This window comes from Sciurus vulgaris (assembly GCF_902686455.1).
Source record: "Sciurus vulgaris genome assembly, chromosome: X".
NCBI lineage: Eukaryota > Metazoa > Chordata > Mammalia > Rodentia > Sciuridae > Sciurus > Sciurus vulgaris.
Genome location: NC_136471.1, coordinates 20,721,028 through 20,741,302, shown reverse-complemented (window position 1 = coordinate 20,741,302; position 20,275 = coordinate 20,721,028). Strand labels below are relative to the sequence as shown.

Genomic DNA, 20,275 nt, shown 5'->3' with positions numbered 1-20,275 from the left:
GACCATGGGCATTTGGGCCACTTCTTCATGTGACTTAATTGTGCCTTCAGGGCCTGACTGGATCTGTTCACATGTATCCTGCTTCCATTTGGAAGTGATGGAATGCTTCTGTGCACATCCAACTGTATTGTTTGATGGTCAGATATCAACCACTTCATCATGGGCAGCACATGCCACAGGGTAACTTGGTAGCCTATGGTTTAGTATTCAGTCTCTACTCAGGCCCAGTACTAGTCCAGGAGCTGTTTCTCAAAAGAATAGTAGTTATCCACAGCCCATGACAGAATCTTATTTCCAAATCCCAAGCACCCACAAGGTGATTCACCAATGGATCCAAACAGCATCTCTACCACTCATACTTTGAGCATATTTGGAACTGTTGCATCATGTGGCCTAAGTGGCAGTGTTGCTTGCACTACGACCTGGAACTTTTGCAGATTCTGCTCTTATTATGGGTCCCACTCAAAACTGGCAACTTTTTATACCACTCATTAAATGGCCCCGAGTAACACACCCAAATGAGGAATATGTTGAATTCAAAAGGAGCCCACCAGGCGTTATACTTTCTTTTTGGTAGTGGGAGGGGCCAGATATGACAACTTTTCCTTCACCTTAGCAGAAATTTCTTTTTTGAAAATTTATTTTTGTTGGTGCATTATAAGTACGCATAATAGTGGGATTCACTATGCCATATTTATACATGCATACAATAATTTGATCAATCTCTTTTCCCAGTACCTTCCTTTTCTCTCCCTTCCTCCCTCTCCCTGATTCAATTACTCTACTCTACTGATCTCCCTTCTTATTATTTTAACTAGTGCATTATAATTATATATACATGGGATTCACTGTGGTGTATTCACACATGGACATAGCATAATTTGCTAGATTTCATTTCTCTGTATTCCTCTCCATGCCCTCTCCTCTTCCCTCTCTCTTGATCTCCTTCCTATACTCCATTGGTCTCCCTTTTATTTTTGTGAAATTCCTTTATTTTTTTCTTTTTAGTACAAGGGACTGAACCCAGGGGCAGTTAACCACTGAGCCACATCCTCAGCCCTTTTTATGTTTTATTTAGAGACAGGGTCTCACTGAGTTTCTTAGGGCCTTGCTAAGTTGCTGAGGCTGGCTTTGAACTCAGATCTCCTGCCTCAGCCTCCCAAGCTGCTGGGAGTACAGACTTGCACCACTGTGCCCAGTTGGAGATTCCTTTTTTAAAAAATACCTTTATTTCATTCATTTATTATTTTTATGAGGTGCGGAGGATAGAACCCAGTGCCTCACATGTGCTAGGTAAGCGCCCTACCCCTGAGCTACAACCCCAGTGCCCTGGAGATTCCTTTTTTAAATTCCCCTTTTCTCTCTTTCTCTCTAGCTTTCACATATGAGAGAAAACATTTGATCCTTGACTTTATGGGACTGGCTTGTTTCACTTATTATGGTGTTCTCCAATTTCATCCATTTACCAACAAATGCCATAATTTTATTCTTATTTATGACTGAGTAAAACTATTTTATATTTATACATTACATTTTCTTTTTCCATTCATCTGTTGATGGGCACTGAAGCTGATTCTATAACTTTATTGTGAATCACAATTTAGCAGAGATTTCTTGAAATACCTCACACCACTGGACCCCGAGAAATTGAGATCTCCTGAAAATCAAATGGAGATCAGTAGAGGAAAGGGATCAAGAGGTAGAATTCAGGGAGGTAGGGGGAAAATTCTGGGGAGTGATATCAACCAAATTATATTGTTATATCATGTACATGTACAAATGTGTTACAACAAGTCCCATCAATATGTACAACTATAATACACCAAGAAAATGTGGATTAAAAATGTTGTTTCCAATAAAACCCCACATAGTTAAACTCTCCTTTTCCATGAGAAATAGCTGTTATTATCTCTTGGCTGTAGTTTTTAACCAAAGTTATAGGAAACCTGAGTTCTACACAAATTGAAAACAAGGACCATTGTACATCACCAAATCATGACAACTGGCACAGGGTAAGAGCTCAGTGAACATATTCTGAGCCAGATTTGCTACTTTTACTTTACCAATCTGTACACTCCTGTCTTCCATGTGAAAGGGACCATTATTGCTTATTATATTACATGCAGTGTCTAGAACCCCACTTGGAACTTTGTGCATTCTTCATAGATGGTTTCTACAGGAACATGAAGTGTTGGAAGTACAATGCACCACTTGGTGAATCACATCAAGGTGACACTTGTGTCAGTGTTTAACACTCCTCCAAGAATGTAAAATGGTTTCTTATACTTTTCAGAAGAACAGGGTTGAGATGATTTAAATAGTGAGATGGTGAATGGGATGACCTGAACCAGAAATTGTTGTGTCACCCCACCATAGCACAGTTCCTGAAAATGCATGAAGGCTATCCCATTCTTAGGTGTTGCCACTTTCAAGTACACTGATCTTTGCAGTAGTGGCATTTAATCTAATGTGAAGCTCATTTAGTGAAATTTTCATGTTACCTATTATATTTTTCACTTTCACATGTTCCATTTTTTTGCAGTGCAAATTGATGTTATTTAGTTGATTTTTCAGAAGATTTTGATCATATAGCATGTGATGAGATTTGATAACTTACTGGTTTCCAACTCTTAAATAAGTTGTTTATTGAGCATGGTGAATATAGTGTGCTTTTCATCTATATAATATGGCATAAATCTGCAGCATTTAACCATTTACTTTAAAATCAGCAAAGAAAGAAAAATTCCCTTAGTTTGGACATTCTTTAAACTGGTCAGAGATTTATGTTATACTTGAAATTAAGTTAAATGTGCATAAACTAAAGATATTGGTTGTAGAGCTTCTATTTTTAGAACTCAACTATCTTTTCAAATTAACCTTATTTATGTGATAAGAATGCTTAATAAGAAGTTTACATTCTCATAAGAGATTTTTTAAAAGTCATAAGAGGTACAATGACAAAAGCAAAACACAAAAACAAAGCAAACAGAAAAAAAAAAAAAAAACCAGAGTGATACAGTATAAGAAAGACTTGATTAGCCATTGCTGGCTTTGAAAATGGAGGAATGGAGTCACTAACCAAGCAATTTGGACAACCTCTAAAAGCAGGAAAAGATAAGAAAATATATTCTCTGATGGAGTCTCCAGAAGGACTTGGTACTTCTGACATCTTGATTTCAGCCCATTGAGACCCATTTTGGAATACTGACCTCTAAAACTATAAGATAAAAATTTGTATTGTTTTAAGTTACCAGATTTGTTGTAAGTTTTCACAGCACTTATAGGAAATCAATACAGTTGGGCATTAAGGGCTGGGTTGGATTTATTTGAGCCAATAAAGTTATCTGGATGGATGTAGAAAATGGGGGGCATTTGATGAAGATCCATTGGATTATAAGAGCAGAGTTTGGCAACACAAACTGAGTGCTCCTGAGCATGTAGAAATGAAAATATAAGTAGAACTGATCCTTAAAAGTTATGCAGAATTCAGATGTTGCCTTGGACAGGCTTCAACTGCAAGCTAAAATACTACCATTTCTGTGTCCCAAGATTTCATAAAGGGCAAGAAAAACTCCCTAACTTCACTTTATTCTCTCATTGAGAGTGTTTTCTGAGCCCATTTACAAAGATGCATTTCCTTTTAATCAGCCTTCATAAAGAAGGGGAAGCATTCATTCATTTCTTTATTTGTTCGCTGCCCAAATACCATTGAGCTACTGATGTACTGTTGAACTACTACTGATGAGTAGACATGGCCCTTATTCTCTAGAAATGTAAGTATAGTAGGAAAGACAGGTAACTTTAATATAAGATAGTGGGACAGAGTTCCTCATCTCTTTAATTCTCTTCATGTTTTCTTCTTATTTCCAGTGAGGAAGAAGTTTTTAGCATAATGTTGTATCAAAGTTTTGCCATTCAGGACTTTCAATATTAATAAGAAGAAAGGTGTTAAGGATTTGCTATGCTAAAGGCTTTGAATGACCCAAACCTGCTCCTAAAAGAAACTGTAAGAATCCATTTGATGTAAAGACTCAGAATCACCACGACCCCCAATAAATAATCTCCAACTTTGGCAACACTCAGTGTTCCAGATAATTTGGAAAGCCTGAGGTATGAAACTGGGATATGGTGGGTTGAAAGGTAGGTTGAAAGGAGGGAGATTTGGGACTGTTATCAGAAATGGACTTTGAATGGACTGAAAAGAAAACCAATGAGGAAAGTGAATAACCTTTTCTACTATCCTCTGGAACCTCAAGCTGTTTATAATTGGCCACTGGTTAGAAATAGGCTATACTTGCAAATCATACAAGTATTTTGCAAAATATTTGTGGTGTTACATAAAGCAAAATATGCTCAGTATTGTAAGTGTGACAAAAATGATCTGAGGATTCCACATTGGTATGTTTAGAGAAATGCCAAACATGTTTTCTATTCTCTCACTTATCTACCCAGAAATATTTCAGAACCTCAAATCCAACCATTGATGCTTAACAGAATTGTCTTTTTTTAGATAGATGCAATTTTTAAAAACTTTTATTTGTTCTCTTTAGACATATATGACAGTATAGTATATTCTGAAATATCATACATACATGGAGTATAACTTCCCATTCTTGTGGTTGTACATGATGTGGAGTTTCACTGGTCATGGATTCATATGTGAACATAGGAAAGTTCTGTCCAATTCATTCTACAGTCTTTTCCATTCCCATCTCCCCTCCCCTCCCCCCATACCCCCATACCATCCAGTGAACCTCCACTCCTCCCTCCCCCACCACCTATTGTGAGTCAGCATCCACATATCAGAAAAAACATTCAGCTTTTGGGTTTTGAGGATTGGCTCATTTTACGTAGCATGATATTCTCCAACTCCCATCCATTTACCTGCAAATGCCATCATTTCATTCTTCTTTAAGGCTGAGTAATATTCCATTGTGTATATATACCACATTTTCTTTATCCATTCATTTGTTGAAGGACACCTAGTTTGGTTCCATAGTTTAGTTATTGTGAGTTGAGCTGCTATAAACATTGATGTTGCTGTGTCAGTGTAGTATGCTGATTTTAAGTCCTTTGGGTATAAACCTAGGAGTGGAATGACAGGGTCAAATATTGGTTCCATTCTACATTTTCTTAGGAATCTCCATACTGTTTTCCAGAGTGCTAACACAGTTTCCTTAAACATTGCTTTGTTTACCAGCTATTTTGTAAAATGATGGGAAGGGTAAACTTCATTGCCAAAGATCTTAAAAGTTCTGATATCTAAAAAGTAAAAACAAAGCACCCAACTTCTTTAAAACTTTGCTGCCTAAGGAAGTTCTGTAGGTGGGTAGCAGGCAGCTTCTTCGGCTTTCAACCTCTGACTGGAGTCTGCAAATACTGATACGAATGCATTTGAAATGGGAGTATTAGAGGTACAAGGACAAGCACTGGAAGAGATGTTGGGGTTCAGAGGTGGATCACCCATTGCTCCTCAATGCACACCGTGTAGGTGGTCACCTCCTCATGAGGCTTATCCTCACACTTGGCAGTCACCAGATCCTGGGAGGCATCCCTCAGGACCTAGCTCCCCATGCAAATGTTTCCTTTTTGGGGGACAACTAGAATCCCTAGGTCCTGAGAAGAGAAGGATGCTCTTTCTGCTGCCTGTTCAATTACATTCCCAAAATGGATAGCACACTTGTCCTAACAAGAAATCACACAAGTAAAAATGTAACATTTGGAAAATTGGTCCCATCCTCTGATTTATGCCAGACACATAAGTACACACAGTGAAAGACAAGAGACAACTTTCTTCTCCCCGGATGCCTAATGATGACTTTACTTGTCAGAGGCCAACACCTGCTGGGGACTCAGGAAATGTGTTTAATGACAGGATTAGCAGGGCTCTCAGTGACAGCACGGTTCAAGTGTTATATGTTATAGGTGGAGAAACTGAGGTGCAAACAGGGCAAGTGATTTGTCCAAGGTCATATACAAATGGCAGAACAAAAGTGTGTTCCAGAAGGTTCCAATCTGTGCTACCAGGGGTCCAAATGTGGAGTTCTCAGTGTGTATGCCTCTGGCACAGAGGCTCCAACAGCTTCTTTCAAATCCAATCGTTGCTAGGGAAGAGAACAATAGCTAGCTATGGACCCTCACCACAGAAGCACTTCCCACGTCCTGAACCTTGCCCCTAGAGAGAGGAAGACAAAAAAGAACATTGAAAATTTGCTTCATGATCATTTTATTTGAACTTCAATTTAATTTCCCAGAAGTTATAAAGATGCCTCTGGAAATGCTTTTTGGACACAAAGGTAAAGTTTTCCTTGGAATGAGGAGAGCTCTTTAGGGTCATGAGCAAAATGTTCCCTTTTGGTTTCCCAAGCATTAAACTGCTGAACCAGTTTTTCCAGCTCTGAGGCTCAGTTCCCACCCAGTCAGCATGAAGAGACTTAACAGGAGATAAAGAGTATGTCATTCAGGCTTGTCCTGCTTCCCAAGTAAACCTGTGCCTCACCTCCAGGTCTTAGGGGCAGCTCCAGAGGGAACAGGCACAGAAAAACAAGACCGAGAATTTTAGGGACATTATCAATGGTAGAAGCATTCTGAGAGCTAAATGAAATCCTGTCAGCATCAGAATATCAACATTCAGGAGCATCTGTGACAACTTATTTTGTTGACATTTTTTTTCTTTTTCTTTGACAAGGATGAAGAAAACAATACTATTCTCCAGCCTAGCAGTCACATAGAACCCTCTGGAAGTCTAGAAAATTTGTACCCTGTGCTGTAGATAGGGTGCTTAGTGAGGACCTTTGTGGTAAGGAAATGTGTGAGTACAGATCTGAATTCTAAATTCCATAAAATGCAGTTGGGGAATATGGGTGCATGCCTGTAATCCCAGTAGCTCTGGAAGCTGAGCCATGAGGATCACAAGTTCAAGGCTAGGTTTAGCAACTTAGTGAGGCCCTAATAAACTTAGTGAAACCCTGTCTCAGGATAAAAAATTAAAAAGTTGGAGATGTGGCTAAGCAGTTAGGCACCCCTGGGTTCAATCCCCAGTACAGAGAGAGAGAGAGAGAGAGAGAGAGAGAGAGAGAGAGAGAGAGAAAGAGAGAGACAGCCATAGGGATATTTGAGGAGGAACATTCCAGACAGAGGAAATAAGAAATGTTAATGTCCTGAGATGCAAACATTCCTTGTCATGTTGGACAAACAAAAAGAAAGTCCCTGTGACTGAAGGACAGTGAGCAATGGTGGTCAAAAGAGAAGAGTAGAAGAATGAAGCAGTAAACAGGACAGAGCCTTGTAGGCCAGGGTAGGAAGCTTGGATTTTATTCTAAATATTATTCATGTAGCCAAAAGGTGGAAACAACCAAAAGCTCCATCAATTATTAAATGGATAAAAAAATGTGGTATATACATGCAATTGAATATTATACAGCTCTCAAAAGGAATAAAGTACTGATAGATTCTATGACACAGATGAAGCTTGAAAACATTACGCTAAGTGAAAAAAGTCAGACACAGAGCACACAGTTCACCTATTTAAAATGTATAATTCAATGGTTTTTAGGATATTCAGTTGTGCAATCATCATCACAGTCCAGTTAGAAGTTTCATCACCTCAAAAAGAAACCATATGTGTAGTTTATTTTACCTAACTACAAAACTTTTAAAATGAAGGGTTGAGTTCTGCACATTTTAAGCTTGAGGGCCAAGTATAAATATTAAATAGATCATTGTATTATGCATCTGAGAATTCAGAGGAGAGGTTCAGGCTAGGGTAAAAATATGGGCTTTTTTTGTTTTGTTTTGTTTTTTGATGGGAAGGATTTTTTGCCTCTATTTTTTTCCTCCTCATTCTAGTACAGGTGGAGATTTTAGTGTAAGGATGCAACCAAGACTTGTTATTAAGATGTCAATTTTTTTGACAGATAATTATATTTATTCTTTTTTATCCTGTCTATTCTTTAATGCATGTCTCTTTTCTGCTATTTTATTTTTACAGACTGCATTTTGATTCATTGTACACAAATGGGGTGCAACTTTTCATTTCTATGGTTGTGCACAATGCAGATTCACACCACTCATGCAATCATACATATACATAGGGTAATAATGTCCTTCTTGGTCTACTATCTTTCCTTCTTCCACCCACTCCCACCCCATTTCCCTCTACACAATCCTAAGTTCCTCCATTCTTCTCTTGGCCCCCCATGTCACTTCCCAAGAGGTCAAGATTGGCAAAAAGAAATGTCTTAGGACTCAACCATAATGAAGGCTCTGAAAGATATCAAGGAAGACTCTAAAGAGCCCTTGATGGAAAGATCCACCATAACTCTATAAGAATAGCAACTCAGCCCTGACCTGTATTGTTTCCTAGGATTCTATTCACAAGTTCTTTATGGGAACTATGTATTCCTCTTTATTTTCATCTTAGGAATGCTCTAAGGTTTAGTATATGCATCCTTAATATATATTGTAGGCTTTACTCAGGGTTTATTTATTTATTTATTTTAGCACTTATACCAAGATACTCTTCTTAGGCCTCTATTGACTTCTCTGGATGCTTAACAAATTCTCTTCTATCTGACTGGAATTCAAATACCTCCTATCTCTCTTTGAACTCTGTAAAATTTTCTGCTTGTAACATTCTGTAGTTTCCTTCATCTGGCTACATGGAATTTTGCCATATGTGTTTATTCAGCTTAGTTTATAGCAACAGAATCAGGGATACCTCTATGTACAGTTTGGAATGTCTTTTTGCTAGTCTCCTGAGCTCTGCCCAATCAACTCCACATACCTTAGCTTCCTTAAATCCCAAACTCTCTCCTGAATTCAGTGTGTCTGCTGTGCTCCTTGCACATGGACAAGATAGTAGCACTCACCTTGACATTTTTTCCTTGTGAATCACAGTTCTGTTCGTGAAAACAGTCATTTCACATATTTTGTCCAATTTTTAAAATGTGGGTGATAAGGCAACAAATCTGGTACTAAATAATTTGGCATGAAAGAAGCAGAAGCCCTGTCAAACTATTATTATTTTTCAATGTTTTATTTTTTTAAGCTTTGCAGTGCTGACAATTGAGCCTAGGGCCTCACCCATGCTAGGACAGCACTCTACCACTGAATACCCAGAGTTCCCAAAGTGTGTGTGTGTGTGTGTGTGTGTGTGTGTGTGTGTGTGTGTGTGTGTTTATTACTGGGCATTGAACCCAGGGGTGCTACTAACTGAGCTACATTCACAGCCCTTTTAATTTATTTAATTATTTTAATTTGAGTCAGGGTCTTGCTAAGTTGCCCAGGCTGGCCTCAAACTTCCCACCCTTCTGCCTCAGCTTCCCTAGTAGCTTGGATAGTAGGCATTTGCCACTGTGTTTGGTTCCAAAGTATTATTTTTAAAGCATATTCCTGATCTGTTTATTTCTGATCTCTGTGTTTTTGTTCATTGTACAAATCCTATCATTCTTCAAAACCCAACGTATGCCATCTCCTTGAAGCAAACTTTCATATACCCTTCAATTAGAAGCAACCTGTTTTTCCTTTGTTTTCCAGAACAGATTTATGTAATCCTTTATTCACCCATTTAAAAATTAAGCAGCCATATAATAACACTTTTCATGTTCTATGTACTGTGATAGGCTTTGAGGCTACAAAAATGAAAACTCTCTCCTCTTTAAAAATGAATGGTTTGGGCTGGGGAGATAGCTCAGTTGGTAGCTTGCTTGTCTTGCAAGCACAAGGCCCTGGGTTCGATCCTCAGCACCACAAAAAAAAAAAAAAATGAATGGTTTATTGAGACTGGACACCATATCTTGTGATAATATTATATTCAAAAGATGCCAACTATAGCATGTAAACACAGTGAAGGGACACAAAGTCTACTAGAGGCATCAAGATAAAGAATGTTTCCTAATAGAAGTGATACTAGATGGAAAATGTGGGAGGGAAGAATGTCCAAAAGACAAGGAATAGCATGTGCTCTTAGCACTTTTGGCTTTGAAGTCTTCTTCCTCTTCTGCTTTTTTTAACCAGGGATTGAACCCAGGGACGTTTAACCACTGAGCCGCATCCCCAGCCCCTTTTTGCATTTTATTTAGAGACAGGGTCTCACTGAATTGCTTAGGGCCTCGCTAAGTTGCTGAGACTGGCTTTGAACTCACAATCCTCCTGCCTCAGCCTTCCGATCTGCTGGGATCACAGGCGTGCACCACCACACTCAGCTGCTTTGAATTCTTAGTATCTGTGTAACCATCACTCTCAGTCCCTGCCTTGAAAAATCCTGGATTCCAGGGAATATGTTTTGTTTTCACGACCCCACTCCTAATACACAAACCATTCTTAGTATAGTGTATAGCATACAATAAATATTTAGTAAATATTTGGGGATATAAGATTGGAAGAGCTTACTATTCTATGATGAAGCTAATGATCAGAAAAGAAGCTAATGATCAGAAAATTGACTTGAAGCTATAAAATCCTCTCACACATAATGCACCCCTAGGATCCAGAGTGAGAAGAGTTCTCTTGAGCCTCTGTGATCTCTGATACACAGATATCTCCCTTTTAAGCCTTACAGAATTAAGAGTGTACTATACATGGCTAAGAAATGATATCCAAACTTTGCTTCTGCAGATTTTTGCAATGGCTTCAGAGTTTCCCTACAGATACCTGCAAACCATAACGTTTGGGGAAGTTTTCAAGCACGCATACTGTCTTAGGTCAAAATGAATCATTTAGGTAGTCTGGCTAATTCAGCTCAAATCCTGTTTCTGTCCTCATTACCTGAACTCTTTGACTGGGTTCTGACATGACTTAATGGCCTGGATAACATTCGTACCTGTCAACTTCTGACATCCAACATTCTCATCAGGATGTTGCAATAGAAAGGTGTCTGTATACCCAGATTCTGTGTTCAGCTCTACAATCCACATTAATTCCCTGAGTGTCATTCAGAGTGATGATAATACTTCAAAAATCATTAGCATAATCATGCCTCACATTTGATATGGAAGTATTTTAAAATCATATAAAATGTTTCAAGATGTTTGGAAAATCATACTACATATATGTTTACTCTGGCATTAGCATAGGAATTACAGTATAGTAGGAAAATTAATAGCCTCTGGCTCTGACTGTGAAAGTTATCTTTGTGTTCTTAAGTTAAACATTTTTCTCTTTGGGGCTTTACTTTCTCCAGCTTTACGTCTGACCTTTTCTGGATCAACTTAACAGAAATGCTTCCCAGCCTGGAACATACATGCTGCTGTTAGTATGCTGTCTTAGTCTGTTTTTGCTGCTATAACAAAATACCTAAGACTGGGTAATTCATGAACGAAATTTGTTTTACATTTCTGAAGGCTAGAAGTCCAAGATTAAAGGGCTTGTGGGTCTCCTAGAAGATAAGGGCTTGTGCTCTCTTTCCAAAATGATACTGTATAAATGCATTGTCACTAGGTAACAGAGAGACGAGATTAATGCTGTGTCCCCTCATGGTGAGAGGGGTAGAAGAGCAAAAGGGATGAGCATGCTCCCCCAAACCCTTTTATAAGAACACTAATCCCACCCATGAAAGTGGAGCCCTGATGATGGCCTAATTACCTAAAGGCCCCACCTTTTAATACTATTGCATTTGGTGTTAAGTTTCAGCATGAATTTTGGAGGGACATAAACTTTCAAAGCATAGCACAGCTAAATTTCTCTAGTCAAAGTCCAACGTTTTGAGATGTCCAGGTCCAACATTTGGATGTTAAAGTGAACGTTTTTGTCTTTACGTGGTAACAAATGCCCCCCAAAAGAAGAGGGAAAATGGGAGATCAATACACATGAGACTAAATCATTGATCTGGTACCCAAAGATTCAACTAAGAATGCGAAGACCAGAATGTCTAGGGAGAAGAAGGGAGTGTGATTTTCAGCTTTGGTTTGGAAGCTGGGTTTCATTTCTTTGGTTTCCCAAATGTCCAAGATAGAGAAGAAATTCTGTTGTCCAACCTTGCTCCATAGCAGCACAATCTTTCAATTAGGCTGTCACAAAATAATGGGTAAATTCTTGCTGGAGAGTCTCCCCTGACACATGTGCGTAACTTAGTGACATCATTTTGAGGAACAGCACGAGGGTCACCTTGAGTGAGTCCATGCGATGGTATTTCTGGAAATAATACTTTCAGAAGAGATAGCTCTTTGGAATTTTGATATGACAGCAGGCTCTAAAAAGCTTAGTGGCAGTTGGTTATCAACAGCAGCAATGAAAAATAAAGCAGTCCATGTGAAACAGATAATAAAGAAACATTGCACAGCAGTGAGTGAATTCCTTAGAACAGGGATTCTTAACTTTGGCACTATAACATTTTGGGCTGGAATTCCTTGTTGTGGAGAGCCATCGTGTGCATGGTAGGATATTGTGTTCATACCTGGCAGTCACACTCCCCCAGTTTTAAGAACCAAAACTGTGTCCAGATATGGCCACATATCCCCTTGGAGATAAAATCCCTGGTTGAGAAGCAGTGCTCTGGAGAATGACAGAACAGTAAGGTCAGATTGAACCTCAGGACACCAGATAGGCTCATAGGTTCCTTGGAGCACCTTTTTTTTGTACCTGTCATGTAGATGTGTTAGGAGCAATTGAGAAACCTGAAAGTCAATATCCAGGTGCAAAATGGAGGAAAAAATAGTGAGTAAGGCAGTATGGGATTTGGCTTTCTCTGTAAGTCACTAGGAGATATTTCTACTGTCCAGTAGAAATAGTACAGGCTTTAGGTCTGGACAAACTTGTTTCTAATCATAACTCTGTCACTTTGTACTTGTGTAGTCCTGGCCAAATGGCATCACCTCTCTGAATCTTAGTTTCCTGAAGCATATCTACCTAAATGTGATTTTATTTTGTTATTTATAATTACAACTTCCTTCTAAGGAGGGCACAACTTTTTTTTTTAGATGAAATGATCTTTTATCTCTTGAGTACCCTGATGGGGTTGGCTAAGCAAATGCAGAGATCAGAAACAGAGAAAGTTGAAATAAAATGCGTAGAGCCTGGAGTTCCCAAGGGCTCTCTGAAGGACAAGGAAGAAGGAGGGGGAGGAGAGAGCCAGTAAGATGTCATGCACAATATAGTCTCATCTCCATGATTGCCAGAGCTGCATTAAAGTTATATAGTTACAGATATTTTGTGTAAGAGGTGTGTGTGTGCATGTGTGCATGTGTGTGTAAACTGAATTTCACACTAAGGTTGTTTCTGTAAGGACAGGCCATTTGAGAAGATGCAGAGCCCAGGAGACAGAGGAAGCCTCTGAAGTCACAGAAAACATGTACTGAACTTTCACCTTCCACAGTCAGTGGTTTTTGAGGTTTGCGATCAATTTTACTTGGAGTCTAGTGTTATGGAGGCTCTGGGTGACATTTAGAACACATGCTAAATGGGTGTGAAAATCCCTCAGTTTGTATGAGAACAAGAGACAAGTGAGTACACAGAGACCTGAAACCAGGTCTAGCACCTCTTGCTGAATTCCATAAAGGGCAACTATTGTTAAGTTGAAGATTTCTGAAATTGAATTGGTGGAGGCTTTATCAGATGTCATTTGCTCTCCCTTTCTTTTGGCAATGAACTTCAACCCAATCTATTGCATTAAGGATTCTCAGTCCTTTAATTCCCACCTTTACCTGCCCACCACATCTACAGAGGGTTATCAGTCTATGATATTTTGGCACTAATGGAGTAACCATGGGGACTCAGGGCTTCTCTTCTCCTAATCCTGTTCCTTTTGCTTCCCACAGCATCCCTTTGATGTGTGCCTTCCTGCTAACTGTACCTGTAACAGATTATCCTTTGTGTCTTTGCCCCTTCTCTAAGCTCCCAGCCATCTGGAAGCTTCATTGTTTAAACTTTGTGTCCCACCATCAGTTAAAATCAGAAATGTTTGATCCATCCTCTGCACTAGATCCTATGTCTTGACATATAAACCACTGACGACTACTTTTTTATTAAATTTGTTTTCCTGGGCTTTAGTCATAGCACCAAAACTCGATCCCAATATACCTCTAAAATTGATTTAAAAATCTATTATCAGTGTGTTTCTACAGTTACCATAGCTGTAAAATTTGCACTCAGCAGCATTGTTACAATGTTTCCCTACTTGGAGGGTATATTTGATTCATGTTTTAAGGCCAAGAAAGGAAAAGAGCAAATAAAATGACTGCCATCAACACTATTGCAATTTTTTCTACTCTTAAAACTCACCACCAGTGATACATGTAACAACAGATTGCCCGTAAACACATAAAAGCCCTTCTTGGAAAAAGTGGGCTTTTTGTTTCCATCATGGTGAAACCTGGGTCCTTTGATAAGATGACTGATGACAGAGAAGATAGGAAGGGTCAAAAAGGCCTACCTGTCTTCACTCTACACCAGCACCCTGTGGACACATTAGGATGAACGGTGGCCTGACTCCTCTTAGCTTCCCAAGATCAAGTGACCTAGACTACAATTTGCAACTGATGGATGGAGCAGCCCCAGGCTCTAGCAGGAGCAATTGGATGATGGAATCTTGCCCACTCTTAATTCATTTTCCATTTTACAAAGTGATCCTTTGGGCTGGAAATTTAATAGGATAGTGAATAGGCCCAACAATTACCAAGCTTGATGCATGTACTTGCTAGCCTCAGTTCCTGTGGCTCCTAAGCAGCTAGGTGTCTGAACCTTACTCCCTTCTACTTTCTGTACACCTATAGAGAAGCAGGATCAGTGACAATGGAGGTAGCTAGTTTTAGCAGTTGGTTTCTGGGGACCCAACCTAGAATTACAGTATCCTATCTGAAGCAATGCAGGGAGCATCAAACAAGAGGGTGAAGTCAATATGGACATAAAAGTCGAGGAGGCCAGTGACAAGATGGGGGTTGTGGTTTGGATCAGTACAAAAATGAATCAGAGTGACGTTAGGGTCTAGCTCAGTGGCAGAACACTTGTCAAGTATGCTTAAGGCCCTGTGTTCCATCCCAGCACTGCAAAAACAAACCAAAACAGATTCAGACTGACAGTCACTGAATGGAAAACAAGTTAGTGAGTTCTGTTAAGTCTTTGCTCATAATCTTGCAGGTAGGTAGGTGGATGTGTGGTGTGAGGATTGTCAATGTCCCAGAGCATCTAAATGCCTATGACTATGATTTTGTGTATTCACTGCATAGGAAAGGTTCACTCACCAAGCTTAACACTAAGATTTTTCTTGAAAAACAAAAAGAAGGTCATTTCAAATTGAGTCCTTTTATTGTTTTCTTTCAAGAGTAAAACCCACAAAGCAATAAAATGGTTCTGAAACCCCCTATTCCTCTCCCCTTCTTCCACCTAGTTTCAATTCAATATCTTAAAACAATTATTTTTTGTAGAATAGTTTTTGTTTTGTAAGGTTCTATTACATTTAAGTTCTTAAGGGCTTAAAATATTTCCATTTTGTGTTCTTCTCAGAGCAAAAGTAGATCAAAAAGAACTAAGAAATCATAAATCAAGGAAGAATGGGAGTCCTGTTTTCCTTCTACCCTGTTGGAGGCCCTTGGAAAATGGATTTTGGAAGGCTTGTCAAAGACTTCTATAGAACTCACTCTAGACAAGGTTTTCATTAAATCTGGCTCACAAATACTGTAATGCAAAGGGGGAAATGGATCAGAGAGGTAAACAATTTTCAAAAGTTGTAGGAAGAAACACAGAGATGTGTTTGTGTGGATAATGTGATTTTAAACATCAGGGTAAACATATGATCTACAAATACAGACTCACGGTAATTAGTACATATAAGTAAGATGTGCTATTCCATGCAGGAACACTCAAAGGCTTTAAGACAAACTCTGTTTCTAACAGCCCCTTAAAAATAGAAGTCCCTTTGGCTGTTCTGCCATCCTTGAGTTTCTAAAGTAGGTTTTCAAATTAGTCTCCTACAAAGACCTTGCTATAGAATTTTTACTTAAAATATTTATAGTCCCTATAAAGATTCCACACCCACCTAATATGTCCCCCTTTTAAAAGATACTCTTGGGATCCTTCCTTTAACCTCAGTATCTTCTTTTAATCTATCTCCCTGGAATAGAGCAGCTACTGGGATAGTTGCTGAATGACTCAATGGTGAAATGATGGAAGGGACGATGGAAGCAGATTTCCAAATACCAGACAGCAATGAGTATGCAATGGGAGTGAACCAAGACAAAGACTTACTTTGGGGCTCATTCTTCCCCATCTTCCTGTTTTGGTTTGTTCTATTCCTTGTTTATTGTGTTAACCATGGGAAAAGTAGCTCTGATGGGATTCTTAGTTCAGAGATATATTCTACCCTGCCAAGGTGGCAGGTCAAAATTGATATTGGTTTTCATAAATTATTTTTTCCTTGGTTCAAAACATAAACATTTCCTCAATTTTAAGTTTGGGCTTTACAATCCTTTTCTGAATTTAAGATAGCTATAGACTATGGTTCTCATGCTCTACTTTTTTTTTACAGTACTAACTCTAAGGGACCAACATCCCAGATCAGAAATAATGCAAAAGAAAATATTGGCATGGTGGCACACACCCGTAATCCCAGTAGCTCAGGAGGCAGAGAGAGAGAGAGAGAGAGAGAATATTGGCAAGGTCCAACTTGCTGTATGTGCTCATTCTATCTTTTCATAAAGGACAACAGCTTCATCTAAGAAAATTTCATGAAAAAACACTTTCACAGTTTAGGGACGTAGCTCAGTGATAGAGCACTTACTGAATGGGCATGAAGCTGTGTGTTTCATCCCCAGCATCACACACACACAAAGAAATATTTTTACAAGTATACAGAGACATATATAAGGGTGTGGCATTTTTTTCTAGTCAGACATTGAGAACAATGAAAATATTGATCAATAGAAAATTCATTAAATAAATAATGCTAATTCAACAATACGGTATCTAGAAACTCCAAGAGACCCTATCTGCAGCAGACTAAATATTCCAAACAAAACACAGAAGCCATAATAATAGATAAAGCATGGTTTCACTATATGTTGTCTACAAGTAAAGTACTTTATATTCAAATATACAAATAAATTAATAGTAAAAGTACAGATCAATGACAATGTAAGAGCTAAAGTTATAGAACTCTTTAATAAAAACAGAATGACCTTGGGTTAGGCAATAGTTTCTTTGATATGACACCAAAAGCATGACTTGAAAAGAAAGAAGCAGTTACATTGGACTTCATCAAAATTAAAAACGTTGCTTTAAGTGATATCATCAATAAAGTGAAAGGCAGCTCACAGAATGGGAGAAAATTAAAACAAATAATATATCCGAAAAAATTTGTGTCTGGAATGTATGAACAACTCTTACAGCATATTAAAAGCAAATAAATCAATCTAAAAATGGGTGAAGGGACTGAACAGACATTTCTTCAAAGAAGATAGTTGAACAACCAATAAGCACATGAAAAGATTCTCATCATCAGTCATTAGGAAAATGCAAATGAAACCACAATGAGATACAAATTCATATCCACTAAAATGGCTACAATAATATTTTAAAAAGACAATAGGAAGTGTTAGCAAGGATGTAGAGAAATTGGAAATATTTTACATTACTGATGAGAATGTAAAATGATGCAGCTGCTTTGGAAAACAATTTGGAAGTTCCTCAATTGGTTAAATGTAGTTACCATATGTTTCAATAATCTCATTCCTAGATATATGCCAGAGAAATGAAAATGTGTCCACACAAATATTTGTACATATGTATTTGCAGTGGGGATAATTCATAGAAAAGGGATGGACCTCGTCACTGTGGCACATGACTGTAATCCCAGAAGTTTAGGAGGCTGAGGCAGGAGGATCCTGAGTTCAAGGCCAGCCTCAGCAACTTAGCAAAGCTGTAAGCAACATAGCAAGACCCTGTCTCAAAATAAAAAATAAAAAAGAGCTGGAGATGTGGGTCAGTGGTTAATCGATCCTGGTACCAAGAAAAAAAAATAAAGAAAAGAAAGAATAAAGAAAAGGGATGGAAACCACCCAAGTATCCATCAACTGAGGAATAAACAATGTGCTATACACACAAAATGGGACATTATATAACCATTATATAAAAGGAAATGACTAATAAATGCTACAACATGGATAAATTGAAAACATTATGGCAATTTAAAGAAGTCAGTGACAAAATACTATATATCATCTATTGAAATAATCATATGATTCTTAACTTTAAGTCTATTGATGTAAAGAATTACATTTATTGATTTCTGGATGTTGAACCCACCTTGCATCCCTGGGATGAACCCCACTTGATCATAGTGCATTATCTTTTTAATATTTTTTTGTGTGATTTGCCAGAATTTTGTTAAGTATTTTTGCATCTATGTTCATCAGGGATATTGGTCTGAAGTTTTTTTTTTTTTCCTTAATGTGTTTTTGTTTGCTTTTGGTATCAGGGTGATACTAGATTCAGAAAATAAGTTTGGAAGGGTTCCCTCCTTTTCTATTTCATAGAATACTTTGAGGAGTATTGGAATTAGTTCTTCTTTGAAGGTCTTGTACAACTCAGCTGAGAATTAATCCGGTCCCAAACTTTTGGTTGGTAGGCTTTTGATGGCTTCTTCGATGTCATTGCTTGAAATTGATCTGTTTAAAATGTATATGTCCTCCTGGTTCAGTTTTTTAATAGATGCAGAAAAAGCATTTGATAAAAATACATCACCCCTTTATGCTCAAAACACTAGAAAAATAGAGATAGTGGGAACATACCTCAATACTGTAAAGGTTATCTGTGCTAAACCTATGGCCAATATCATTCTAAATGGAGAAAAACTGAAAACATTCCCTCTAAAAACTGGAACAAGACAGGGATGCCCTTCACCACTTTTATTCAATATTGTCCTTGAAACTCTAGCCAGAACAATTAGATAGACCAAAGAAATTAAAGGGAAACAAAGAGGAAAAGAAGACCACAAATAATCACTCTTTGCTGATGACATGATTTTATATTTAGAGGATAAAAAATATTCCACCAGAAAACTTCTAGAACTTATAAATGAATTCAGCAAAGTAACAGGATATAAAATCAACCCTCATAAATCTAATGCATTTCTATTCATAAGTGATGAATCCTCTGAAAGAGAAATTAGGAAAACTACCCCATTCACAATAGCCTCAAAAAAAAAAAAAAAAAAAACTTGGGAATCAATCTCACAAAAGAGGTGAAAGACCTCTACAATGAGAACTACAGAACACTAAACAAAGAAATTAAAGAAAGCATTAGAAGTTGGAAAGAATTAATATTGTCAAAATGACCATACTACCAAAAGTGCTATACAGATTAAATGCAACTCCAATTAAAATCCCAAAGTCATACCTCATAGAAATAGAGCAAGCATTCATGACATTCATTTGGAAAAATAAGAGACCCAGAATAGCCAAAGTAATCCATAGCAGGAATAGTGAAGCATTAGATATCACAATACCAGACCTTAAACTATACTACAGAGTAATAATTTAAAAAATGGCATGGTATTGGCACCAAAATAGACAGATAGACCAATGGTATAGAATAGAAGACACAGAGACAAACCCACATAAATACAGTTATCTCATACTAGACAAAGGTGAGAATAAACATACAATGGAGAAAAGATAGCCTCTTCAACAAATGGTGCTGGGAAAACTGGAAATCCATATGCAACAAAATGAAAATAAACCCCTATCTCTCACCCTGCACAAAAGTAAACTTAAAATGGATCAAGGACCTAGGAATTAGACCAGAGACCCTGCACCTAATAGAAGAAAAAGTAGGTCCAAATCTTCATCATGTCAACTTAGGACCAGACTTCCTTAACAAGACTCCCAAAGCATAAGAAACAAAAGCGAGAATCAATAAATAGGATGGACTCAAAGTAAAATGCTTTTTTCTCAGCAAAGAACACAATCAATAATGTGAAGAGAGAGCCTACAGAGTGGGAGAAAATCTTTACAGTGCACACTTCAGATGGAGAACTAATCTCCAGAGTTTATAAAGAAAAATAGTTAACAACAAAAATGCAAATAACCCAATCAACAAATGGGCTAAGGAACTGAGCAGACACTTCACAGAAGATCTACAATCAATCAACAAATATATGAAAAAATGTTCAACATCTCTAGTAGAGAAATACAAATCAAAGCTACCCTAAGGTTTGATCTCACTACAATTAGAATGGCTATTATTAAGAATACAAGAAACCATAGGTTTGGCAAGGATGTGGGGAAATAGGTATGCTCATATATTGCTGGTGGAGTTGCAAATTGGTGCAGCCACTGTGGAAAGC

The 20,275-nt window shown here is 37.9% G+C and overlaps 1 long non-coding RNA gene across 1 annotated transcript in view; it reads left to right on the top strand.

The window, feature by feature from the left end:
• The window catches only part of LOC306650613, a 75,099-nt gene that overhangs the window by 49,337 nt on the left and 5,487 nt on the right, over nucleotides 1–20,275 (top strand). The gene's annotated exons all lie outside the window — the stretch shown is intronic.